The sequence below is a fragment of the Rattus norvegicus genome, chromosome 16 (assembly GCF_021556685.1).
Source record: "Rattus norvegicus strain SHRSP/BbbUtx chromosome 16, alternate assembly SHRSP_T2T, whole genome shotgun sequence".
Classification (NCBI taxonomy): Eukaryota; Metazoa; Chordata; class Mammalia; order Rodentia; family Muridae; genus Rattus; species Rattus norvegicus.
This window is the reverse complement of record NC_141549.1, coordinates 66,278,223-66,305,787: the sequence shown is the minus strand read 5'-3', so window position 1 is coordinate 66,305,787 and position 27,565 is coordinate 66,278,223. Positions and strand designations below refer to the sequence as shown.

Genomic DNA, 27,565 nt, shown 5'->3' with positions numbered 1-27,565 from the left:
ACCTGGGGCCAATTACTGGGTGGAAGGTACAGGCAGGACTTCTAGGTCACAGGAGAAAAGGCAGATGCAAGGAAGAAGAGGGAGGTTTTGGAAGAAGAATGCAGCAACTGTGTGAGGTCTCAGGGGGTTGGGGGATGGTGGTGGTGGTGGTGGGAGGAGCTGGGACCTGAGGCCACTATCACAGGCAGGTGGCCAAGGATGTTTGGCAGGGGCTAGGTGGAACAAGTCACTAGTTTAGGGCAGGAGGAGAGACGGAGATTATAAATTGGTAAGGGCACACCTTTCCAGGCAGGAGATATCAGTGCCCAGCAATTGTGCCAAGAAGGCAAGTTCTAAAGAAACAAACCTTGTGTTTGTGTGTCTTTTGTCCATGGATTCAAGGCAAGCTGGCCGGGGGCTGGTCGCAAGGTTATTTCCTGCAGCTAAAGGCAAAGGCAGGTAGAGCAAAAGGGAAGCGGGGTGAGGGCTGGTAGCTCTGCTGGCCCGGCCTGGAGCTAAAGGCAGTAGCATAAAACTACTCCTAACAGTGTCACTCTCTGGGAGCCAAACATTCAAACACATGAGTCTGTGGGGGCCAAATCAACTCAAGCCACTGCAATTGCGGCACCCAGACCAGTCCTCAGAGACACAGAGTACATGTTTAACTGAATGTATGTTCAGTTACAGAGGGACAACTCAATTTGAATTTCCTCCTTTTCTGACATTCCTCAGTGGCGTAGGTGCCCCACCTCTCTCTCTGGCATACACAAGCACTCTGGCTTATTGTTCCAGCTGGGTTGGATGGTTTGTGGTTCAATATCACACTTCCATGCTGCTGTAACTCCGGGTGTCCAACGTACTTCCCGGGACTAAGACATGCACAGTAACAGTGTATTGAAAGATCAATAAAGGGTTGGGAATTTGGCTCAGTGGTAGAGCGCTTGCCTAGCAAGCGCAAGGCCCTGGGTTCGGTCCCCAGCTCCGAAAAAAAAAAAAAAATAGAAAAAAGAAAGATCAATAAATATTTTCCTTCCTTCTTCTTCTTCCCCTCCTCCCCCATTCCCTTCCTTCTCTTTCTCCTCTCCCTCCCCCTCCTCCTCTTACTCCTCCCCTTCTCCTCTCCCTCCCCCTCCTCTTCCTCCTCCAACTCTTCTTTCTGTATGTGGCAATGGCAGGAAGTTGTAATTCCTCCATGCTTGGGAATGCAGTAATGATGTGTTTTTGCAGCGTAGAGCTAGGAAAGGATTAAGATATTGTATCCTTTTATTACAGGGACATTTTCTTTGCCAGCGTGCTTAGCAAGGTGAAGCCTTTTCTGACAACCTAACTAATTCTAATTTTACATAATAAGAGGGACCTATAACTCAAACTATAACTATGTCCACCTGAAAGTGAGCCGCGTTCACTTGAAGAGTACTTAATACCATTCTGCTTGCTATCATTAGATACCACACACACACTAATCACAACTACAAAGGCTTCATCTGCCTGTACACAGGTTGTAAATTTGGGGATAGGGGAGTGGGCAGGAAGGGGTGGATGAGGAAGTTTCCTGAGGAAATAAACACAGTAAGCAAGAAAGAACCTCTTATTCTGTAATAAACCATCTTGAATTGGGGGTGTCTAGTTGACTCTCCTTAAATTCAGACCTAGGTAGCTTGGTGTGTGGGTTTTTAACCCCAGCATCTGGGAGGCAGAGGCAGATGAATCTCTTGAGTTCGAAGACAGCCTGATCTACACAGTTCCTTTTAGGACAGCCAGAGCTACACAGTGACAGCCAGGTATCAGGAAGTCTGGGCCATTCCCTCTAGGGTTCTAGCACTGAGCACGAGGGGTGGGTACTGACTGACTGATCCTGGTCTTTTAGGTACTTTCTACTTTTTTTTTTTTTTTTTTTTGGCAGCTGGTAAGGGGAGACACTACATTTTACATAGTGTGATGGTTTCAATGTTTGCTGCTTCCCGAACTGAAGTTCATCTGAACTTTTGACTGCTGAAATGTAGTCACCACTGTAACCCTCCTGAGGTAAGGCACCCTTGGAGGTGTGAGGTTGCAAGAGCTCTACCTGGTGAGTGGACTGAGCCTGCCTTTGCTCCTGTTATCGTCTCTCATCTTTCTTTTACCCCAAAACACACACGCGCGCACACACACACACACGCACGCACGCACGCACGCACGCGCGCACACACACACACACACACACACACACACAAACAGCTCTGAACAGATACTCACTCAAGCCCGGTCTTGGACTTCCCAACCTCCTGTGAGCTCCTGGGTTCCCTGTAACCTGTCCATCTGCTATCACAGAACAGGATAAGATGCACCAGGAGGTCCATGGCCTGAGGCATGCTCTCCGGCTTGCAAAACCAAGAAATTCGGGGGCTGGAGAGATGGCTCAGTGGTTAAGAGCACTGACTGCTCTTCCAGAGGTCCTGAGTTCAAATCCCAACAACCACATGGTGGCTCACAACCATCTGTAATGAGATCTGATGCCCTCTTCTGGTGTGTCTGAAGACAGTTATAGTGTACTTATATATAATGAATAAATAAATCTTAAAAAAAAAAAAAAAAACCAAGAAATGCAGCTGCTCCTGTGTGCATGAGGAAGTGTAAGTGAAAGGTAGCCAGGGTTACACGGTGCCCCAGTTGATGACTTCCCTGCCCTCCCTTCTTCTAAGTTGGTCTGGTTGCCCTCTGGTTGCCTCCCACCTGGGTTTCACCACCGAATGAAAAAAAAGAAAAAAAGAAATAAAAAAGGAAAGAACATGACTGCTGCTGGAGGAGAGTTTATCGTAGATCTGTGGGAGAGCACAGCCAGAGGCAGGGACATCTGACCCTGAGCACTGAGGAGGCTCAGGGAAAGCAGCTGCTGACCAAGAGGGACAGCTTGACCAAGAGACTGGCCAAGAGAGTAGAAGAAAGGGCCAGGTAACCCAAATGGTTGGATTATATAGGGAAGGGCAGTTGGCAGAAGGGTATCCCAGTCCCTGGGCTGTAGAAGTTTAGGGTAGGTGGGGGGTAATGCCAGCTAGGGGGGCCCTGTAACAGGTGGGGACCAAGGGATGCTGGGCAAACCTGACAGTCAGGTCTGTTTTGCTATGTTAGTGGACACCTCATTTCTTCCAGGTTTGAGACCTAACAACTACCTCCCTAGCCTCTTCCCCATGCAGTAAGCCCTTCCTCTCCACTCTCCCTTAACGCCCTGCTTCTTAGCTCACTCTTCTCATGCTTAGCCCTGGGGTTAAGCTTGGATGAGGCTTTTTGCACAGTGAGATCCCACTCCTGGATGTTCCTGTGTTACAGTATTATGTAGGATGAGTTTGGACACATGTTGTCTTAGTTAGGGTTTTACTGCTGTGAACAGACACCATGACCAAGGCAACTCTTATAAGGACAACATTTCATTGGGGCTGGCTGACAGGTTCAGAGGTTCAGTCCATCATCATCAAGGCAGGAGCATAGCAGCAGTCAGGCAGGCATGGTGCAGGAGGAGCCGAGAGTCCTATATCTTCATCTGAAGGCTGCTAGGGGAAGACTGGCTTCCGGGCAGTCTTAAACCCACACCCACAGTGACACATCTACTTCAACGAGGCCACACCTCCAAATAGTGCCACTTTGTGGTCTAGGCATACTCAAACCTCCACATATGTCTACTGACTGGGTGTGCCTGAGCTAGAATAAAAAGTGGCAGAAAAGGCAGACATTGGAGATGCTCCTGAGCAAAGTGACTTCACAGCAGAGAAAGCACCCGGAAGGATTCACACTGTGCAACTCAGGAAGGCTGCCCTCTTGGATAATACCTCTCCTTCTTAGCTTTCTGTTGTTTTGATAAATGTCGTAACCAAAAGCAACTTAGAGAGAGAGGGGTTTGTTTCAGTTTACAGTACACTGGGGAGAGAAGTCAGGGCAGGAGTCCAAGTCGGGACCCTGGAAGCAGGAACTGAAGCAGAGGCCATGAAGGAACGCCGTTTACAGGTTTATCTTTTCTGACTTATAAGGACAAGCCCAGGCCCCCTTGGCAATGGTTTGGGGGATGGCGCAGCCCACAGTGGGCTGGACCTGCCTACATCAGTTAGCAATGTAAAAAAAATGCCTCACGGGCATGCCCAAAGGCCAATCTGATCTGGGCGATTCCTCAGCTGCTGTTTCCCTCTTCCCAGGTGACTCCAGGTTTGTGTCATGCTAACAGATGAAGCTAACTATGACAGTGCCTCTACACATTCCTCTACCCCCTGGGGGCCCTGGACATCACTTCTATGCCTGTCATCCCTCATCACCATCTCCACTCTTGCTCCCACACTCACCTGCCGTGTAGTCATCTCCAAGTCTGCCATAGCTCTGCTAAAACCCGTGCTTCTCCAGGATGGGGGTCGTCACACTGAGTTCATCCTTCGGGCCTAGACCCTTTGCTGGTTCTCTCTTCTCAGCCTGGCCTGCGCCGGTTCCGGCCACGTACACTGTCTCAGCAGTTCCCAGGCAGTAAAGCATCTTTCCCAGGGCCTCACTGTCCTCTGCGGTTGTCTGTGTTTGCAGTGTTCAGCATCCACTGGCGCCTGCCTCTCTTGTAGACTTTCATCCAAGTTTCTTCTAAGCTAGCATATTGTAGTCTCAGGTGCTCAGAAACTAGAGGCAGGAGGACTAGTTGAATTCAGAAGTTGAGAGAGAGAGAGAGAGAAAGAGAGAGAGAGAGAGAGAGAGAGAGCCTGTGTGTGTCTTCCTGTGTCCTTGGTTTGATTTACAGATATTATGAATCTTATGGTTCTTCTCTTCCTGACTACCCAACCACCCTCCCTCCTTCCCTCCCTTCCTTATTCCCTCCTTTCTTTCCTCCTTCCCTCCTTCCTCCTTCCTCCCTCCCTCATTTCTTTCATCTCCTCCTACCCACCCGCTCTTCTTTTCTGACTTTTGTCTTTGAGAAAGAATGTCTATCGCTTTTATTTGTATAAAAACAATCAAAGGGCTTTGGAAAATGGAAATACCTAGGCAGGTTTGCACATTTAAAACTGGACTCCAGCAAAGAGTGTGGAACAGAAGTGGGCAGTTTGAAGTCATTTTTCATTACTGATTTCATACAGGTAGAACATCCATAGAATAAAATAGCCTTTGTTTAAAAAAAGCAAAAACAAGGGCTGGAGAGATGGCTCAGTGGTTAAGAGCACTGACTGATCTTCCAGAGGTCCTGAGTTCAATTCCCAGCAATCACATGGTGGCCCACAACCATCTGTAATGAGATCTGATGTCCTTTTCTGGTAGCTTTACAGTGTACTCACATACATAAAATAAATAAAAAAAAAAATTTAGGGCTGGAGAGATGGCTCAGTGGTTAAGAGCACTGACAGCTCTTCCAGAGGTCCTGAATTCAAATCCCAGCAACCACGTGGTGGCTCACAACCATCTGTAATGAAATCTGATGCCCTCTTCTGGTGTGTCTGAAGACAGCTACAGTGTACTCATATATAATAAATAAATAAATATTTAAAAAAATTTTTTTAAAGCAAAATCAAAACCCGGTAGTGAATATGAGTGTCTTTTTGAAAAAAAAAATTAGACATTTTACAAATAAATCAGGCCTTGGGTGTCTTGGGTGTGTTCTCGGTCCAAGTGAGCCTGACCCTGCTCTCTGCCTCATCAGTCTCTTACTAGTCTGGGTATTTTGCCGGTAGCTGGTGCATGTTAAATCTAACATTAACATTTTAAATCAGAGGACTTCGTGGAGGCTTGGGGTGGGATAGGATTTGTTGGGCGTCAGCACTCAGAAGTGAAGGTACTCTTCCATGACCAGCAGGCAGGAACACAGATTTAAATCAGCCACTAGACATTAATTTAGCAAAAATCAAAATATAGGCAGAGGCAGGTGAGTTTGAGGCTCGCCTGGTCTTTGTAGAGGGTCGAATGCAGCCTGGGCTGTACAGTGAGACCGGATTTCAAAATCAAACCTCTAAACTCAACAACAATGGAAATTCTACAGTAGGAAAATGGGAGGGAGCCAGCATGGAGTAGCGTGGGAAACTCAGGAGCCACCTCTGAAAACACATTATTATTAGGGAGTGCTAGGTGTTCCTACCTTCTTGAACCTCACTGTCAGCCCCTCCAACCAGGCCAGCCTCCACAGTCCGGCAGTTCCGCAGTCCCACAGTCCTGCAGCCCCAGCACCCTGTCAGCCTCTGGAAACATTGTCAACAATTCATTCAAAGTGTCTCACATTCAAAGGAAACAAAGTAAGCATTTTAAATATTCCCTTAACTGGGCAACTCTGCGAGTGTAAAGCTAACAGAAGAAACCCCAAGACACCGAAGCTGAGGATGATGGCTTCCAACTAAGGAAACCCACAGGACCTCAAGGCTTCGTTCTTAGTCCCCAACGCTAGCTGGCCTCTTCTGAGTATTCATGTCAGCACGGGGATATAAATACACCACTCACCTGTTCCAATAGCTCTTCTGAACCCATAAAACTTACTGTATTTTTATTTTTGATGTTATTGTTTTTGACACAGTCTTACTATATAGTTCTGGCTACTTGGAACTCTCTAGGTAGACCAGGCTAGTCTAGGTAGACCAGGCTAGTCTCGTACTAACCTACCTCTGCCTACATTTTAAGTTTTTGTTAAACTTATGTTTTATATTTTTTGGATAAAATGAGTTCAGGTAGCCAGATTTCCCCAGACTTAACATCGTCTCATTTCTCTTTTTATTCTGCTTTTGGAAAAGCCCCTAAAAGTCCATTTGTCTCTTTATGATTGTTTTAGAGACGTGAAAACGATTCCTTTTCTTGGCTGGAGTGAGTAGGTGCGCTCCACACTTAAGGGAGATGGTTTGCTTTAGTAGCTTTGCCCTGTGCCGTCTGTGATCCCAGATGAGAAATTAGGCTTTGTTTAAAGAAAGGCAAGATCATGAAGTTTTGTCTTTTCAAGACAGGGTTTGTCTGTATAGCCCTGTCTGTCCTGGAACTTGCTCTGTAGACCAGTCTGGCCTCAGACTCAGAGATCCACCTACCTCTGCCTCCTGAGTGCTGACATTAAAGGTGTGCACCACCTCCTAATTTTGTGGGTATTTTTGAAGCATCTTTCTTCATAGGCTTGGTGATATATAAGTATGTAATTTTTTGATACAAACTTGTGCATGTACACACACACACATATTTTGAGACAAGGTCTTACTCTTTGGTTTATAAGTAGGTCTAACTATTAACTACTATGAACTAGCTAGTTTGATACTCACTATATAGCCCAAGCTGGCCTTGAACTTGTGGCATTCCTCCTGCTTTAGCCTCCTAATTGTAATCCTACCTTACCACACACACTTTACTGAACTTTGATTAGTAGAGAGGTAATCAAAGACAAATTATAAAACAAGTCAGAGTATGTCGTCATGAAGAGATTTTTGGTTTTTACTTTTTTTTGTATTACACAGCATCTTGAATCAAAGATAACAGTCGTGTAATACAGGACTCAAATGCATGGCGCACTAATTGTGCACTTGCTGTCTTCCCAGCCTGGCTTAAAGTGTGGAATCTGAGGCGTAGAGACCAGAACTGAGACTTGCTCTTTGAATCTATTTAAATTTTGACTCCTGGTGTTGGTGGGAAACAGGATCATAGGCAAACGATTTCAGATTAGCTTCCATGTGTGGGAGGGACTTCCTTGGCAAGCCTTGTCTGTTAGGCATCACCCAGGTACCGCCTAGGCAACGCTTTTTTTTCTTGAGCCCTTAGACAGCCAGGGAGTGAGGGCCCAGATAGAAAAGAAATAGTGCTCATAAGAGGACCTGATCAATATGCACAAGGAAATCAGTTTCATTCACATGGTTTTGGTTTTGTTTCTGGTGTGTGTGTGTGTGTGTGTGTGTGTGTGTGTGTGTGTGTGTGTGTGTGTGTGTGCATTGTTTTGAGACAGGGTGCAGGATGTTACTGTGTTCCTATGTAACCCTGGTATGTGCCAACATGCAGGGCCTACTACCTTTCTTTTGATAAAGTATTCATTCTATCACCATCACAATCCCTTGTTTTTGAAACGGGGTCTCACTCTGGAGCTCTGGCTGGTCTGGATTTACTATGTAAGCCATGGGATTAAAAGTGTACACAGCCACTCCAGGCTTTTGGTAATATATCGTTTTGTTAATTATTCCTGGCTGTGACATCTAACCATTTATATTCTATTAGCACTTATTCTGTGATTGTACTGTGTGTGTGTGTGTGTGTGTGTGTGTGTGTGTGTGTGTGTCTGTGTGTCTGTGTGTGTCTGTGTGTGTCTGTGTGTCTGTGCCCGGTATCAGAGGAGGTCAGAAGAGAATGTTGGAATTGAAGTTAGGAATATTGTTAGTTGCCATGTGGGTGCTGGGAACCAAACATAGGTCCTTTGCAAGAGTAGCCAGTGCTCTTCACCGCCCAGCCTTTGTTTCAGCCCCTGAATACTGGTTTTTCTTTCATTTTCTTTCTTTCTTTCTTCCTTCCTTTCTTTCTTTCTTTCTTTCTTTCTTTCTTTCTTTCTTTTCTTCCTTTCTTCCTTTCTTTCTTTTCTATGAATGCATGCACTTTCTGGAACCAGAAGAAATCACTGACCATATTTCTGGGGTGATTCCATTTCTGTTGCACTGCTAAATGATCACAAAGGCTTCTTTTCTAAGACCCCGGGAAGGAGACCGAACCTCAGAGCCTATCCTACAGCAGGCAGAGAGGCGAGTGGATGTGTGTGTGTGGCTTTTCCCAACCATCAGTGGTCCCTCAGGTCATAGGGCCAGTTACACACTCTACAACCACTTTCCTTTGTTTCCGTCTGGGAAACTGACAAAGCTATTATAATGGCTAGGACTCAGGGTGGACACTCACCCTGTGGGCTCATAATGGGCCAACCGCCTACACCAGCTGGGCTCCTCCCAGGGGTTAGAGGCTACGAGAGATCTTTAATGATGTCACAAATCATGGCCCACGGGCCTCCTCTGTTTTTACTTTCTTTAATCAATCGTTTGAAAACTCTTCTAATAAGCTGAGCGGGGGTTGGGGATTTAGCTCAGTGATAGAGCGTTTGCCTAGCAAGCACAAGGTCCTGGGTTCGGTCCCCAGCTCCGAAAAAAAAAAAAAAATAAGCTGAGCGATGGTGGTGTATACCTTTAATCTTAGCACTTGAGAGGCAGAGGTAGATGGATCTCTAAGTTCCAGAACAGCCTGGTCTACAGAATAAGTTCCAGGACAGCCAGAGTTGCACAGAGAAACCCTGTCCCCAAAACAAAACAAAACAAAACTTCCCCCCAGACAGAACAAAAAAAAAAAAGACCCAAACGTTTAATAAATAACTGGTTGGTTTGGTTATATCCCTGCCTTCTTTCTATTTAACTATGATCCGCTACCCATCCATCTTGGATGATTAAAATCAAACTCGTATCTCCGGATCACCCCCTTCGTTCCCCGTTGGACTTTGCCACACTCGGTTGGTATCTGTTTTAAATTTGCAACCGCTTATTGACGACGACTCGAATTACGTGTATACAGCCGAATATGCTGTACTCCATGTTGACTTGAAGTTATTTAAAGTTCCAGGGGCTGGAGAGGGCTTAATGGTTAAGAGCACTGGCTGCTCTTGCAGAGGACATGGGTTCAATTCCCAACACCCACACGGTAGCTCAAACCTGTAACTCCAGTTGCAGGGGTTCCAATGCTGTCTTGTGGCCTCTCTGGACACCAAGCATTCATGGAGTTCACATACATATATACATACATACAGGCAAAACACCCACACTCATGAAATAAAATAAATCTAAAACTTAAAAAAAAAAATAAACTGACAGCTTTTCTGTTAAAAATATCTCTTGTAGTTCTTTTCCCAAGAGAAATACACTTTTCTCTATTTTTACGGTTTATTGTCTTAATGATTTTTTTTTTAAATTGGCTTCAGGCTTATCTCTCTGTAAACAAACCCGAGGGACTTTCCTTCCTGCCGGTTTTCACAGAATTTTCAGAACTGAGAGGAATGTTCACTACCCTTTCAGAGTTGCAAGGACCCTTGGTCTTCCCTAAGACCCCAGAACGCGGGGCACATTGGGCTTCAAAGGTGAATAAAGTTCCTATCTCCTATCTGAGGTGCATCCTGGGAGATTTCTCCTCTAGCTTTCTAAGTGCGTATAATCAGCAAGCACAACTAAACAGCAAAGGGGTAACAAGTTTAATCGCAGGCGTCTGAGGGTTAAGGGAGTTTGCAGACCCTGTTACCTGCCACACCATCTGGATTCACTTAGAGGCCAACGCCACTTTTCTGCCTCCTTCTCCAGCAAAGCTCTTCACAGGATTCCTGACAGCACTTAGCCAGACCTAATGTGTAGAACGTGATCCCCAGATGATAGTGCATCAATCCGCCCGCCCTGCCTTGCCTCTGTGTTTTCGGTGGAAATAGGACCTCCACGGGACTCATTGCGCGGGCTTCCTTTGAGATTAGACAGGTGCTCGCTGGGAATTTGAGTAACTTTAGAGCAGATCCAGCCGGTTCTGCTATTTCGGGAGTGGGCAGCGGTGACTGCTCACATAGGGGGAGCAGGAGCAGTGGACAGCCTGTCTCTAGGAGTAACATCATCTGTCCCACTTGCCAAGAAGCCTGGGCTGAGGATGCTACACTGAAGGAAGCCTTGATCGCTCTTCCTGGAGTCTGGTGTCTGTGTCATGTATCTGAAACAACTCCCGAGGCTCTGATGAGGGCATCACTGACAGACATGACCGGCTTCAAGGACAACTAAAAGGTTGCGTTTGCCCTCTGATTTAGGAGACTTGGGGTGTTCTGCTTTGTGTCTGGCAACGTGCCATTTGTCTCTCGGGGATGGCAATCTCTCCTCTGACCTCAGCTCTTGGGCAAGATAGCATCTCTGAGGGGTCTGGCCAAGGAACTTATCTGTGGCAGCCACCTCTTATCTTCCTCCCCTGTGCTGTACAGCCCCTTCTCTAGGTCTGGATCTGTAATCTGATACTTTTCTTCTGGTGAGTTCTGTGAGCCACACTTCCGTCAATCCCACAACCTTCGGTTGGTTTCTCTCCTCTTCCTCTTCACCTGCCTTCTTCTTACTACAGCCTCAGCGCCTAGCCCACAGTGTTTAACTGGTTCACAGTAAGTGTTCATCAAATTCCATTAACAAATGAGTTATTCAGTACACTCTAGCCCTGAAATTCAACAACGAGAATTTTTTTATGCCCCCTCCCCTCCCTCTTCTTCATTATGGGTTGCACAATTTTAGAATTTTATTTATTTTTTTTTCCCTTTTCTTTTTTTCGGAGCTGGGGACCGAACCCAGGGCCTTGCGCTTGCTAGGCAAGCACTCTACCACTGAGCTAAATCCCCAACCCCTAGAATTTTATTGATGATACTTTTAACCTCGGTTGAGAAAAGCACACATCTACATTTTTTTTCATCTTTATTAACTTGGGTATTTCTTATTTACATTTCTTTTTTTTTTTTTTTTCCGGAGCTGGGGACGAAACCCGGGGCCTTGCGATCGCTAGGCAAGCGCTCTACCGCTCTACCGCTGAGCTAAATCCCCAACCCCTCTTATTTACATTTCGATTGTTATTCCCCTTCCTGGTTTCCGGGCCAACATCGACCTAACCCCCCCTCCCCCTCTCTATGGGTGTTCCCCTCCCCATCCTCCCCCCATTTGCCCTCCCCCCAACAATCGCGGTCACTGGGGGTTCAGTCTTGGCAGGACCAAGGGCTTCCCCTTCCACTGGTGCTCTTACTAGGCTATTCATTGCTACGTATGAGGTTGGAGCCCAGGGTCAGTCCATGTATAGTCTTTGGGTAGTGGCTTAGTCCCCGGAAGCACACATCTACATTTTTATATCTACCAATAGACATACAGTTTTTCAGAGATGGTGGTATTTATTATATATCTCAGGGCCGTAAGTCCTGATGTGTTTGCTCCCACTGTAATGGGGCCAGAGTCATTGACCTAACCATCCTCTTGGCAGACACCAGGCAGAATATCTAGACTGAAGGCTCACAAGCAGAAATACTTCAAGTTCAGAAGGAAAATATTAGAAACATTTGCCCATCTTCTTTGATCTTCTGATAAGAAGTAAGAGTAAGTCCGAGTCATAAGTAATGCGTTTGACAGCTCTTTACAGATGGGTATCGAGTGTCTTGAAACGGTTCGTGAATAATTAGACATTAACATGCACATGTTGGGGGAGAACCGCTCACATGTGAGTAGGGGTTCTCAGTTTAAAAGGTTTAAACTAGAAAGCCATCCGCACAGCTGGAGAGGTGGCTCAGCTGTCCCGAGCAGTTGCTGACCTTGCAGAGGACCGAGTTCAGTTCCCAGAACCCAACACCGAAGGGTGGCTCGTAACCACCTGAAACGTCAGTTCTAGGAGCTCTAATAGGCACTCGCAGGCTGCACAGATATTTGTGCAGGCCACGTATGCATGCACATAAAGAAAAATATATAAAATCATTTCAGGTAAGTTCCTTTTAAAAATTTAAATTTGGTTTTAATTAACTAATTAATTTATTAATTTATAATATGGAACGCTTCACGAATTTGCGTGTCATCCTTACGCAGGGGCCATGCTAATCTTCTCTATATCGTTCCAATTTTAGTATATGTGCCGCTGAAGCGAGCACAACATTTTTTTTATTTATTATTATTATATTAATGAGTACAGTGTTGCTGTCTTCAGACACACCAGAAGAGGGCATCAGATCCCATTACATGTGGTTGTGAGCCACCATGTGGCTGCTGGGAATTGAACTCAGGACCTCTGGAAGAGCAGTCAGTGCTCTTAACCGCTGAGCCACCCCTCCAGCTTTATTTTATTTTTTGAGACTGGGTCTCTCAAGTCTAGAACTTGCTCTGTGGACCAAACTGGCCTCACACTCCCAGAGATTTGCCTACTGCCAGTGCTGAAAGTTGGGATTAAAGGTCTGTGCCACTACCACCCCTGGTTTATATGAGGTTTTTAAGGTAGGAATTGCTGAATCACTTTTTTGCATCCTCATGATGGCCTAGCCTAATGGTTAGAACATACAAACTGATGACTTCCAGATGCTTTACTAACAAGGTCAAACTTTGCAGGCGACATTTAGTTCCAGACAATCAAAATTTTGATAGAAAAAAAAAGGAAAGAAATCAAGTCTGTATCTTCAGTCCCTCCGCCTTCCTCCCCTTAGTGGTTTCTCAGCGTAGCCCTGGCTGTCCTCGAACTAGCTCTGTAGACCAGGCTGGTCTTGAACTCAGGGATTTGCCTGCCTCTCCAGTGGTGGGATTAAGGGTGCGTGCCACCACCACCCAGCACCTTCAGTCTTACGTTGGTCAAGGTAGCATCTTCTAGCAAACACTGATAAGTGTTGTGGGAAAGCAACTTCACACAGCTCTCACCAACCTTTGTGTATGCGGGGGCAGATCATTCAGTTACTGTCACATACGACCTCCTCAGGACGTCATGAATCAGTGACACCTGCTTGGTTTTAACCTGCTGAACATCATTGCCTTGAACCTGGGGGGTCATAGATCCGGCTGTTCCGAAGCCATGGGACCTGCCATGTTTTGCTTATGCCCTTCTAGCAGTGTGGGACACTCTACTGCTTTCGATTAGATCCTCATACTGACTCAACACACTTGGGTCAGACTAAATCTTCCTTCACGTGCGTGTTTCAGCGGTAGGAACAGGGCTTCTAGGGTCCCTGGCAAGTTTTTGCTGTTGTTTTTGATATTGTTTTGTTGCCTCCCCTGACCCCGCAGGAAAGACACCTTAGGCTACTTAGGACTATTCCCATAGTCTTTATTATCCAGATGTGTGTAATAATATAACAACAATAACAAATTATTACACATCTGGGTATTACTATTATTATTACTACTACTATTATGATGCTGCTGCTGCTTGTTTGTTTGTTTGTTTTGAGTCAAGGTCTCCCTCTGTAGCCTAGATGTAATTTTTGAGGCACAGCCTAGTAAGTGGGGCTAGGCGTCTCTCTTCTACTCTGTGTGATTTATTAAAGGACACCGAGCATGGAATTAGTGTTTGTGCAGTATCTAGAGAGGGCAGAAGAGGACACACACACACACACACACACACACACACACACACACAAGCTGAACTGCCCCAAATGGGTGCTGGTAACTAAACCTGGGTCCTCTGGTATCTGCTGAACCATCTCTCCCATTGGCTGCTCTAATAGACCAATGTTTCTCAACCTGTGGCTTGGGACTCCTTTGTGGGGTGGGGCCGTATACCAGGTATCAGATTCCCTTTATCCACTTCTGGGAATTGAACTCATGACCTCTGGAAGAGCAGTCGGGTGCTCTTAACCGCTGAGCCATCTCTCCAGCCCCCTTTATCCACTTCTGAAGTAGCAACATAATAACTTTATGGTGGGGGGGGGGTCACCACAACAGGAGAAGATGTATTAAAGGGTTGCAGCATTTGGAAGGTTGAGAACCACTGCTACAGATAAATTGCATTGCAAAATGTCCATTGAGTTTATAGACTGAGAAATCCTCTCTCCTCATCAGGAGTAAGGGGGATGATGGCTCTTAAAAAAAAAAAAAATCTAGCTTAAACCAAAATGTAGTGTTTTGATGATAACGTGAGCTTTAAAAGGCAAAAAAAATAAAGCTATAAATTTAGAACCCCAGTGCTTTACAGCACTCCGTCTTACTTCTGATTCTTATCAGTGAGCAAGCCAGTGATTTACATCTGAAGCAGGCTTGTGTTTTCCTGCCTTATGTTTCTCTTTCCTTCAGCATTATCTTATGCCTGCACTCCAGTGTATCGGCGCAATCTAGAAACAAAATTTCTGTTAATAGCAACACGACATTCCATTGTCTCAAACAGCCAGAGTGTGGACAACCTATTCCCAATTTTGGGCATTGATTTCCATCCCATTTTTCCACTGTTATGAATGGTGTCACTGTAAAGATTATTGTTTTAGTTGTTCTCATCTCTCTTTTGCATATTTCCTTGAGGGTATATTTCAGAAGCGGGACGTTGGGTCTGAGGATCTGAGTCATTGTGTAGCTCTTCTCATAAGTGACCACACTGACTCTAGGGGGATGGAGACTTTTCAAACGTGCCAAATTGGATACAGGGCCCCGAGGCACTGGAGTTGAACTGGAAAGGCTAGGCCCCTCACTTTGTTTGGGATCCCATCCAAAGGTCCCCTTCCCAGGCTTCTACTCACTGCAGCCATCTAACTGTGGGGGAGGAATGTCAGGAAAACCACCGCCTCTGGAAAGATCTCAAAGTTCAACTTCAGTCTTTTGGAGGAGGTTTCCTGCCTCTCTCTCTCTCTCTCTCTCTCTCTCTCTCTCTCTCTCTCTCTCTCTTCTTTCCTTCCTTCCTTCCTTCCTTCCTTCCTTCCTTCCTTCCTTCCCTTTTTTGAATCTCTGCAAGCATACTTGCTCTGTATTACCATGTGACATCTTTTTAAGAACCCTTCGTAAGATGTCCCAGAAGCAAGCATTGTCCTTTGAACTTCCCAGCATTCAGAACTCTGAGTAAAATGCATTTTTGCTCGAGTGTGTGTGTGTGTGTGTGTGTGTGTGTGTGTGTGTGTGTGTGTGTGTGTGTGTGTGTGTTGAGATAGAGGGTCAGACCAGAGCCCAAGCTGGTTGCCTTAGTGTTTCACTGCTGTGAAGAGATGCCATGACCAAGGCAACTCTTACAAAAGAAAACATTTAACTGGGGCTGGCTTACAGTGTCAGAGGTTTAGTCCATTATCATCATGGTGGGAAGCAGGGCAGTGTGCAGGCAGACATGGTGCTGGAGAGGGACCTGAAGAGTTCTATTTCAGGATCCTCAGGCAGAGAAAGTCTGGCTTGGGCCCTTGAAACCCCAATGTTAATCATGTTTTCCAACAAGACCACATCTCCTAATTTTTCCGAGTAGTGCGCCTCCTTGATGATGATGTAGTCACATTTATAAGCCTATGGGGGGGCTGGGGATTTAGCTCAGTGGTAGAGCGCTTGCCTAGCAAGCACAAGGCCCTGGGTTCGGTCCCCAGCTCCGGGGGGGGGGGGGGGGGAGCCTATGGGGGCCATTCTTATTCAAACCACCACACTGGTCTTCCATTGTTATTCAAACCACCATACTGTTCTTGGCAACTCTCCTGCTTCTGCCTTCCAAATGCTGGAGTTACAGATGAGTCCCACCACATCCAGCTAATTTTCACCCCCATGCCCCTTCCTCTTCTTTTTCTTTTGTTTTTTCAAGACAAGATTTCTCTGTGTAACCCTGGCTGACCTGGAACTCACTCTGTAGACAGACTGGCCTCAAACTCACAGAGATCCTCCTGCCTCTGCCTCCTGAGGACTAAGAATAAAAGTTTGTGCTACCACCACTAAATTTCATTCTTAACTTCTCTTTGCATTTAATTTATTTTGTGATGTTGGGGGAATGGTATGTATATAAGTCCTCAGTTTTCATTCCTTTGTCGTTGCTCTTGTGTTTTGAGACAGGCTATCACTATGTTGTCTTGGGTAGGCTGGAACTTGTAGACTAAGTGGCCTTTGGGTCATAGAGATCCACCTGCCTCTGCCTCCCAAGTGCTGAGCTTAAAGTTGTGTACCACCAAAGCCCATCAATTTTTATTTTTTATAAATTTCCTGTCCTCAGCCTCAGGGATTTTGCTACAGCAACAGCACATAGACTATGGGGCACATACACTTTAGCATTTGTAGGCTATGCTAGGCTTGAGGCATGTGCTGTGGTTACTTGCCAAGCCAAAGATGTCACATTAGGAAGAACATCTTTAGTTTTTCTAGATGGATTAGAAATTCAGGGAGAAGGGCTAAGATATGGCTTAGTGCATTAAGGGGCTTGCCACCAAGCCTGACCACCTGAGTTCAATCCTTGGGTCCTACTGGTGAGAGAGAGAGACTATAAAAGTTGTTCTCAGTCCACACAAGCTCTGTGGCACTATGTGAGTGCACACACACACACACACACACACACACACACACACACACACACACCATGCAGACATGCACATAATAAATAAATAGGTGGAAATTTTGAAAAAAAATTTAAGAAACTCACAGTGTTTAAAAAAGAAAAAAAGTAAAAAAAAAAAAAAAAAAAAAAAAAGAAACTCACAGTGAGTGATTGACAAAGAGAAAGGTGTTCACGGGAGGCCATGGGCATCTTTCAGTGTTTGTGAGGGCTTGAGAGGATGTGTCCAAAACTTGATTGGATCTCAGCAGTTTCCTTAAGGCACTGACTAATTAGGGAGGTGAAGGAGTGTGTGTGCAAGAGGTGCTCCACCTCTGTTTGGTGTATACTCCTTCCATTATCCATCCCTATGGGTTAAAGATGGCCACGGATTCCTGCTACTTCTTCCTGCTTTCAGTTAGCTGCTTGACCAAAACAATGCTGTGCAGGTGTGACTGGGAAAGTCTGAGGGGAGAGAAACCTTGTTGCATCCACACTGGTCTCTTGGGGGTACATTTTCTGAGAGCCCTAAGCCGGCAGGTAAGAAGCCTGACTATCTCGAGCCCCGTGAGTGTGCCTGTGAGCACCAGTGTCAGAGTCACCAGAGCAGGCCACCTGCCTGCAGGACAGCATTGTCCAACTCGGGTGGGTGGGTTCCACACAGCAGAAAAGTCGTCCGAAATTCTCAAAAATTCCTGGCCCGCAAAATAAGAGAGAGCTGCTTTCATTTGCTGATATATATATATATATATTGTTTAATGTATATCAGTACACTGTAGCTGTCTTCAGACACACCAGAATAGGGAATCAGATCCCACTACAGATGATTGTGAGCCACCATTTGGTTGCTGGGATTTGAACTCAGGACCTCTGGAAGATGTGGTTGCTGGGATTTGAACTCAGGACCTCTGGAAGAGCAGTCAGAGTTCTTAACCACTGAGCCATCTCTCCAGCCCTTGCTGTTATCTTCTGCAGTGATAGAGAGCAGAACCCTGAGGCTGGGTAGGTTGTCCTCTGTCCCTATCCCTAGCACTTAGTTCTATTTCGCAAAGCCAGCCCTGGGATGTGTGGTCCTTCTTAGGGTTTGAACTGAATATCAGAGGCCACGCGGAAGTCATTGGTCTCAGTTTGCCTTGGCAGGGTTCCTCAAACATATTTCTGGACTATCCTGTTAATGGTTCCTTGTTTAATTTTGCGGTCACACAGGACACGAAGAATTGCCAGCGTCCTCGAGTACGGGTTCACTGGGTTTCTCTTAATGCAGAAATAACAAAGCAAAGATCCCCAAAGCTCTGGCTAGGAATGGAAGCTCCCCAGTTATCTGTGGGGTAACTTCCCCAAGAGGCTTAAATCCTGGGCTGGACAGATGGCTCAGTGGTTAAGAGCACTGACTGCTCTTCCAGCGGTCTTGAGTTCAAATCCCAGCAACCATATGACCACATGGTGGCTCACAACCATCTGTTATGAGATCTGACGCCCTCTTCTGGTGTGTCTGAAGACAGCTACAGTGTACATATATATAATAAATAAATCTTTAAGAAAAGAGAGGCTTAAATCCTGAATCAAAACTCACTTGTGGCATATAGCTAGGCTTATTCTCCAGCTGGCCATGCTGAATCAGGGGTTTGTGGAGAGTCTGGGAGGTGAGATCCTCCTTGGAGGAAGTAGATCAAAGACAGTAGAAGTACACCTTTGAAGGTTGTACCTGGTCCCTGCTTCCTTCTCCCTATGAAGTGAGCTACCACCTCCCCGCCACCCCCCCCCCATACGCTACAGTCATCATTCCGCAAGTGTGTGGAGCTAACCGCCCACTGCTGAGCCAACACAGAGCTCGCTGTTGTTAAAGTATCCCCTCAGGTATTATGGCCACAGAAATGAAACGCTAACCAATTCAATTACCCAGACAGACAGAGCATTCAGGGCTTAACTCCCCTCACTTTCCTGCAGGTAACCGAAAACATTTTAATCTGAAAACATCTTGTTTGAATGTATCTACATATTTTGGAAAATATTTAAATATTTTGGAAAGCTAAAAATAGTCCATGGATGGCGTTTCTCTATTCAACATGGTGACTACGACCAGGACCTAGCTTTACCTGAGAATCCAAAATGAAGCACTTGACATTTCAGTTTTCAGGTTGTCTGCTATGACGTGTCAATTATTAACTAGGAAATTAATCATTAAGAGGATTAATCAAGTTGGCTTAACATGCCTAATGGGGCTATGTCGCTCCTTAAACAACGGGGCTGGCTAACTCCGGCTCTTCATCTGTCTCTGGCCTGTGTATCGTGAAGGGGGGTATTTTCCACATCCGTTGACTTCTGTGAATTTATCCGCAATGGTGCAACTATCAGATTAAAAGCTTCTTCTTGACCTTTATCTCTCCCGGCGTCCACGCGGAGGTCAGTCCTTCTACAGAGATTTAATTCTCCATCTTTATCCAGCTATTTTTTTCCCCACTGCTCCATTTCCTCATTCAGAAAGCATTGGTTTGATGTTTGAGCATTAATTAAAAGACTGGGAAGTTCTTGGCCTACGACCAGGCCCACACCAAGGCCGTGATTTCAGCAACTCTCAGGCGCTTGCTCAGGAGCGTCCATGACCTTCATCTTGACTCGCTTCCGCCCCCCCCCCCCCCCCCCCCGAGCTGGGGACCGAACCCAGGGCCTTGTGCTTGCTAGGCAAGCGCTCTACCACTGAGCTAAATCCCCAACCCCTTGACTCGCTTTCAAATGATGGGGCAGCAGCTCAAGCCAGAAGTGAGGTACGACTTGAGAAAAGTAGGCAGGAGAGGAAAGGGAGGGAGAAGTAAGTCAGTGAGTCTCAGAGAGTGACTGTGGGCCCTGGCCTGCACAGGCTGGCTGGACTCTTGGCCTGTGTGAGTGAGCTTGGCTGAGCCTTGGCTCTCTCTTCTCTCCCTTTCTTGGTTCCACTCCCACAAAGCACTCAGACGACCTTCATTCTTGCGTTTCTCCTCCTAACAGGGCCGATGGCTATATGTTAGGACACAGGGAGTATTGTTAACCTTCCATGCTGTTGCTGACTCAGTCTCTTACCCAGTCTTACCAAACCTTCCACTTCCGTCCTCAGTGGCAATAGCTGTCAAGAGCCCCCTCCCTACCTGTCTTCCTCCTTGTGTCCTGCACAAAGTTTGACTGGACCCCAGCACACACTAATGCCGTCTTCCAGCGGTGATACTCTGTCCGAATCAGCACAGATTGGTCTGAACCAAGTTGAGCACATGGATTAAAAAGAGTTTGTGCGGGGCTGGGGATTTAGCTCAGTGGTAGAGCGCTTACCTAGGAAGCGCAAGGCCCTGGGTTCGGTCCCCAGCTCCGAAAAAAAAAAAAAAAAAAAAAAAAAAGAGTTTGTGCCTACGAAAAAGCTGGTGTGTGTGTGTGTGTGTGTGTGTGTGTGTGTGTGTGTGAACAGATTCCTTTAATATTTTATTAATTTATTATTAATGTGCAAGTGTGTGCCTTGTGTTTGGGGGAGGGTGTGGCATAGCACACATTTGGGGTCAAGAGACAACTTTGTGGAGTCAGTCTTCTCCATTCCACTTAAAAAAAAAATTATTATTTCCTCTTATTTTATGTGCATTGGTGTTTTGCCTGTATGTATGTGTGTGTGAGGGCGTCAGATCTTGGAGTTACAGACAGTTGTGAGCTGCCATGTGAATGCTGGAAACTGAACCTGGGTCCTCTGGAAGGACAGTCAGTGTTCTCATCCACTGAGTCATCTCTTCTCTCCGGCCCCTTCCTTCTGCTTTTAAGAGGGTTTCCAAAATCGAACTTGCCAGACTTATGATGCAAGCTGGACCACATTGTCATCCAGAAAAACAAGAAGAAATCATATTTTTGCTGAGGGGAATGGTGGTGGCCTTTTAGCTTTCTCCACTTCCCCTTTTTATTCAGATTGAACCCCACCCCACAGGGTGGTGTCGCTTACATGTAAGGCGAGGATTCGTGTTTAGTCACATGTCTCTCGAAATATCCTCTCATGTTCCCCCAAAGTTGAGACTTATTAATGCCCCAGGTGTTTTTTATTAAAATAATAATAATTGTTATTATTATTACTATTATTTTCTTTGTGTGTATAGGTGTTTTGTCTACATACCGCGTTCATGCCTCAGAGGCAGGGGTGGGGCATCAGATCCCCTGGAACTGGATGGTTATAATAAAAAAGTGGAGGCTGAGACTTGAACCCAGGTCCTCTGGAAGAGCAGCTCATGCCCCTAACTCCTGAGTCATCTCTTCAGATTACTCCCACCTTCTTAATCCAATCAAGATGACAATTGAGAAGATCCAAGTGCCTCACCAAGTCACAACAAATGGGGAATACGTGTGTGGAAAGATGTCCCATCTCGTTATCCCGTCGACAGGAGAAGACAAATGAAAGCACTTTACAGAACTCCCACAGGCTTGGTAGAGCTGACAACAGTAATGCTGGCTACGATACAGAGTAACACATTCTCATTTATTGCTAGATGGAATGAAAAATGGCGTAAGTACCTCAGAAGATGGAGTATCAGTCTCTTTAACAATTAACTGAACCCTTATTGTATTATGATCTAGCAATTACAACTGTAGTCGTTTGGATGAGAATGTCCCTATTGGCTCCCGTATTTGAACATTTGGTCCCTAGTTAGCACTGTTCAGAGAAGTTCTGGGGAGAAGTTCTGTGGCCTTGCTGGAGGAAGTACAACTCTGGGGGCGGGGCCGGGGCCGGGGGCGGGGCCGGGGGCGGGGCCGGGGGCGGGGCCGGGGGCGGGGCCGGGCAGAGTTATAACTTCAACCCACTCTCTCTGCTTAGTGTTTGTGGTTGAAGATTCAGTCCTGGGGTTGGGGATTTAGCTCAGTGGTAGAGCACTTGCCTAGCAAGCTCAAGGCCCTGGGTTCGGTCCCCAGCTCTGGAAAAAAAAAGAAAAAAAAAAAACCAACCAAACGAAGATTCAGTCCTGCCCCAAGCCTGCTGCCTGTCTTCCTTGTCATTAAGGACTTTGCCTCTGAATCCATAACCCCATAGAAGTTCTTTCTTTTTTAATTTGCTTTTGGTCATGGTGTTAGTCACAGCAACAGAGAGGTACCGATTACAGAACGCTCTGGTATTCACCCAAATGAGAGGCAAACTTCTGTTTATTCAGAAAATTGCACGTGGATAATTCATAACGCCTTGGCTCCTAACTTAAAAAAAACAAAAAACAAAAAAACCTGGAAGTCACCCGTGGTCCTTCGAGTTGACAAGTTGTGAATGGGGGAAATCATGTGGAGGTATTAATAAGTAATTAATAATCAATAAGTAATAAGTGAGTTGCTAGGCCTATGGTTATAGCGTTGAGGAGGTGGAGGTATTAGGACGAGGGCATGGCCAACCTATATAGTGAGATCTTATTTCAAAGAAATTAAAAATGCTTGTGCTAGTGGCCTAAAACTTAGTCCCAGCACTGGGGAGGCATAGGAGGTGGATCTCCTTGAATTTAGGGCCAGCCTGGTCTACAGAATGAATTCCAGGATAGTTAGGCCCTCACAGTGAAACCCTGTTTGGAAAAACAAAATAAAAACAAAAACAAAACCCAAAAACAAAAGAGGGGAGGGGGAGGAAGAGAGGGCAGGGAGAGGGAGAGATTAAAAACAAAACCAAGCCTGAAAAACAAAAACCCTAACAGTTGCAGGGGCTGGGTGGGGGGCGCCCCCCTCTAACTCTGCTCCCTGCCAGTGAGTTAACCCTTCCCCTACCTGGACTGCCTAGTTGGGCTTCAGTAGAAGATACACTTAGTCCTGTTGTGACTCGATGCCCCAGGGTGGGGTGGTATCCAAGGGAGGGCTTCCTTTCCTTTTCCTTTCTCATCCTGTGAAGAGAAGCATCCAGGCCCAGGGCAGCCTACCACCAAGCGCCTCCATTTTGGAGGAGAAAATAGAGTCTATGGAAGCCTTGGCCTGCACCTCTCCTCCGGAAGTGCAAAGCTCTGAAGCTTCCCCCATTTTTTTCTTCTCTCCCGTCATAACTTGAGCCCCTTTCTGTGTGTCTGCAATTCTTACACTTTAGGCTCTTGGTCAGGTTTATTTTCTCTGCCGCTTAAAGCATTGGAAGGGCAGGGGAAATCTCCAGCTGCAGGTGGTGCCGGGGGAAATATTTCCGGAGCAGACAAAATCAATCAGCAGGAGAACTGCGCTCCGGGATCACCAGGGATCTCTCAGTCCCTACCTGTCCCTACAGGGCGTGACTGGCACGACCTGCTCTCTATGCTGAATTTTCCAACCCAGGGGTGGGCTTCCTCTCTCTCACTAGCTCTTCACTATATAATCCAGACATTTCGGTTCCCCACCTCTCTCTCTCTCCGTGCATGCACTGTTTTCTCTCTCTGCCTCCTGTTTTTCTTTCTTCCGGTCTGCAGGGTAACTTCACTGACCCCCTTCTGTGAGGTCGAGAACACCTCGCCCCCAGCTCCCCTCCTCATAAACCTGCCTTGACTCATTTCGGCAGAGATAACTTGTCAAAGGATCAGCTTTTGTTTAAGGTGAGGAAACACAGAGAGAGAGAGAGGGGGAAGAGGACAGGGAGAGGGAGGAGAAAGGGAGGGGGAGAGAGGAGAGGGAGAGTGTGTGTCAGGGGACACTACCGTGGGGGGGGGGGGGGGAGTCAGTCTGTCCTTTAGGTCTCCATCCTAGATCAGGAGTACACGGAGGAAGTTTACCATCTTCCTTATCTATTTCCGGCGTCTCTCCCTATCTGCCGGCCTATCAGGGCTCTGGCCACCTCCTAGGGCCTCACTCCAAGATGAGGGGGTAAGCCCAGAGCCACTGGATTTGGATAAGGTTCAGGCTTTTCACAGACAAGGAAGGGACTGTTGCAGACTTGGGATATATAGCAAGAAAGGACACCCAGAGCCACAAGGATAGCCACAAGGGCTCTGGTCTCAACCGCAAGCCCGGAACAAAGCTGGCACAATTGATGGGAGTCCTGAGTGCAAACAGCCAGGCCTCCCCTGCAGCCAAGGGCAAGGTGTGGAATGTGTTAAGGTGAACGGAATGTAATGAAGGGACTTCAGTGTTTACTCTGAAGCAGTCCAAACATGGCAGGACCCAAGCCAGAGTGGAAAGGATTGTTATCTGAGGCCAGCCTGGGTAGAGTGCGGAGGGGGAGGGAGGTGTTGGGCGTGGGTGACTGCTGATGGCACATTCCAGCTTGCAGATAAGTGGAAGGAGAAAGGCCAGGCACCATTCAGAGGAAGTCTGTGATTTCACTCCTATGTCAGTAAAACTAAAGCAAAGAGGACCCCATCTCCCTTTTGTAGTACTCCGGTGGAGCCTTTGTTCTCGACCTTGTGCGTGTGAGCTTTGTACCACCAACGTAAAGGATTGTTTTGTCTGTTTTTGCTTTTTGAGACAAGGTCTCACTATGTAGCCGCCACTGTCCTGAAACTCAGTGTGTAGACCAGTCTGTCCTTGAACTCACAGAGATCCTCCTGCCTCTTGAAGAGTGGGAATAAAGGTGTGTGCTACCTACCATGCCTCGTTCCCTAGGGAAAGTTGCATGACATGTTGATTTCCCCCTTCACACAGGGACACTTTGCTGTCAGCTCTCTGCTAAGGGTAGCTGCCCCCACCTCGTGAGACGAGCTCTCGTGCATCAGCTCCCCGTAACACAAAAATTAAAATTACAAAAATGAATGTTATTTATTTAATATTTTTGGGACAGGTCAACCTAGGTAGCCTGCTGCTTCTCCACATGTAATTTTGAACTCACAGAGATCCACCTGCCTCTGCTTCCGGAGAACTGGAATCAAAGGTGAGCGCCACCACAGCCAGTTTGTAAGTTTTTCATTTCTTCATTTTCAGTGGCACACAGGTAGGTTGTTTTTTTAATTTGTTTGATTAATTTACAAATTACAAATCAAATGATTGTCACCTTTTATTGAACATCAACTCTCAGTCAGGATATAAAAAGATTCAGCTTTGGTGGCGGGGGGTGGCGGGGGAGAGGGAGGGAATGTAATATAGGAGAGAATACATTAAGTAAAAAAATCAGCTTTAATTGGATTCTTTAAGGCTGGGGGCTGGGAATAGAATGCGTTCCACGGCGGCCCCTCCTCAGTAGCACTGGTGTCCTTACTCATGTTTGAGTTTCTGGTGAGAAAAGAACACAGGCTTCCAGCCCCAGATTAAGCTGGCCACGCTCCCTTCCCAAACACTGATGTGCTTAAGGTGCTGGTCACAACCTCTGAAAGGCTCCAGCTTTGGGGTGTGTGTGTGTGTGTGTGTGTGTGTGTGTGTGTGTGTGTGTGTGTGAAATCCAGTAATACGAAGCTCTGAAACTCTTCGTGCTGAACACCCAGGAGTCTCTTCTCCTTCGATGGTAGACTGGCACCTGTTTGAAGAGTTTTACTAAAACCATCCATCTCCTTCCATTAGCTGACAGCCTCGGGAGCCGGCCCTGACAGCAGCACAGTAATAAATGGTCAACAGTGATAAATGTCCCCTGAATAAACTTGACTCCTTTTGATGACTTCACCTCACCTGTCTGCAGCGCAAACTGAATGAAGGAAAAAAGAACAACAACAACAAAAGAAATGAAATGAATCATGACCTGTTCAAGCGCCGTGCAAGAGAAATGATTGCACATGAAGGGGGAGTGCGCAGCCAGCCGCAGACACATGTGGGAGAGCCCAGAGGACAGATGGTCCTGAGGGGAAACCAGGTGCAGTAGCCAGGGGGCCCAAGAAGGTCTAGAAACCGAAATGGCTGGATTATTTAGGAAAGGGGTGCTGGGGAAGGGCAGCCCACCCCTGGCCTGGAGAGGTTTAGGGGAGGGGGTGGAGTATGTCAGCCAGGAGGGCCCTGTAACTGAGGGATGCTGGGAGAACCTGGTGGCCATTTGTGCCAGGTTTGAAACGTCACACAACCTTCCCACCAGTCCTCTCTGGCAATGGAGAAGATGCTGGCAAATGTGCCTTCTGCATCGTCCATAAATGTTCCTGGCCACTGGGAGGAATGAGTGATGGGGGAAGGGAGGGGGAGGGGCAGCTGGGGTGGACAGGGACTCTGCTTGGCCTTATACAGTGTTCTCAGGAAACAGAAAGCTCTTGGGGGTCTTAGGGACAGACTAGGAGGTTATGGAAGACCCCAAAAACTCTCTCGAAATGTCTGAGGGACATGGGCTAATTTCTGAAGATCACGTGACGTTCTGTTTCCTTCTGTCTTCTTGAACTTCTGAGGAAGAATCTTATTATCTCTTTTCCCTTTTTCCTTTCCTGTTGTATAATGACACTGTGTAGCCCAGGCTAGCCTTCCATTAATGATGCTCTCACCTTCTCTTCCCAAGTGGTGGGGTCACATGAGGCACCATCATACCAGACTGGTTTGATCTCCTATTTAGATTCCCTCCTGCCCTTCCTTCTCTTCTTTCCTTAACTGACATGTAGCAGTTGCACATACTTAGGGGATAAACATTTTTTTAAATATTTATTTATTATATATAAGTACATTATAGTTGTCATCACTCACACACACACACACACACACACACACACACACCAGAAGAGGGCATCAGATCTCATTACAGATGGTTGTGAGCCACCATGTGGTTGCTGGGATTTGAACTCAGGACCTCTGGAAGAGCAGTCAGTGCTCTTAACCACTGAGCCATCTCTCCAGCCCAGGGGATAAACATTTTAATACATACGTGCACACACTATAGAACGATCAGAGCATATTATATATGGTTATTGGCATATCTATTATATCAAATATCTATTCTTTCTTTGTGTTAGGGACATTTCGAAATCCTCATTCCTTCCTTTAGTTATTTTGAAACATGGGATGGTGTTGTTGCTACTGGGGCATCCCCTGGTAAGCCAGCAATGCCGTGGGTCAGCAAAGGGGGCGGAGATAAACCATCCCTGAGACAGTTTCAGGGAACAGCATCTGTTTTATTGCTTGTGAAAAGCCACTTATATAGTGGGAACCTATCAACTGTGATCGGTTAGCCCACCACCTTGGATTGAATAGGGAGTACTCACACCTCCAGGGTCTCTAATGGGAGGAAGCACATTGAAGGAAACATGGAGAATGCAGGCTCGGCCAAAGGCCGGCTACTCGCTCTTCACACTACTTCAGAATCCAGCATTATGGCTTCAGAAGCATGGTGTGCCGTGCTGCTCATTTAGAAGTGTGCCCGGGGGCTGGAGAGACGGCTCAGTGGTTAGAGCACCAACTGCTCTTCCAGAGGTTCTGAGTTCAAATCCCAGCAACCACATGGTGGCTCACAACCATCTGTAAAGGGATCCGATGCCCTCTTCTGGTGTGTCTGAAGACAGTGACAGTGTACTCATATATAATAAATAAATTAATTTAAAATAACATAGAGGTGTGCCAGGTAGGCTCCAGGTCACGCCTGCGTTTTCTCCTTTGCTTCTTGCACACTTATACTTCCATACTTTAGGATGCTACGAATTACTCCTCCGACCTACGCCATTTTAACTCGTCAACATATTTTGGGGTGCAGACTTTCATTGGTTGGAAGGCTCTTGCCAATCTTCACATTCAGGCTTTTGCTCAAATGCCATGTTCATAATAACACTAACTATTATAGATTAAAGCTGATTTTTTTTCCATTTAAAATTTTATTTTGGGTCTATTTCATGTATCAATACTGTATTTACATTATTTCTTTCCCCTTCCG

The 27,565-nt window shown here is 46.4% G+C and overlaps 1 protein-coding gene and 1 non-coding gene across 1 annotated transcript; both read right to left on the bottom strand.

Annotated features, from left to right (window-relative positions):
- Positions 1-27,565, bottom strand: part of Erich1 (glutamate-rich 1) — a gene marked incomplete at its 5' end in the record, with an annotated part of 52,793,804 nt that overhangs the window by 17,358,576 nt on the left and 35,407,663 nt on the right.
- On the bottom strand, positions 12,471-12,577 carry LOC120097647 (U6 spliceosomal RNA). Its single transcript, XR_015640543.1, has one exon. It is a non-coding gene; the product is annotated as a U6 spliceosomal RNA (small nuclear RNA).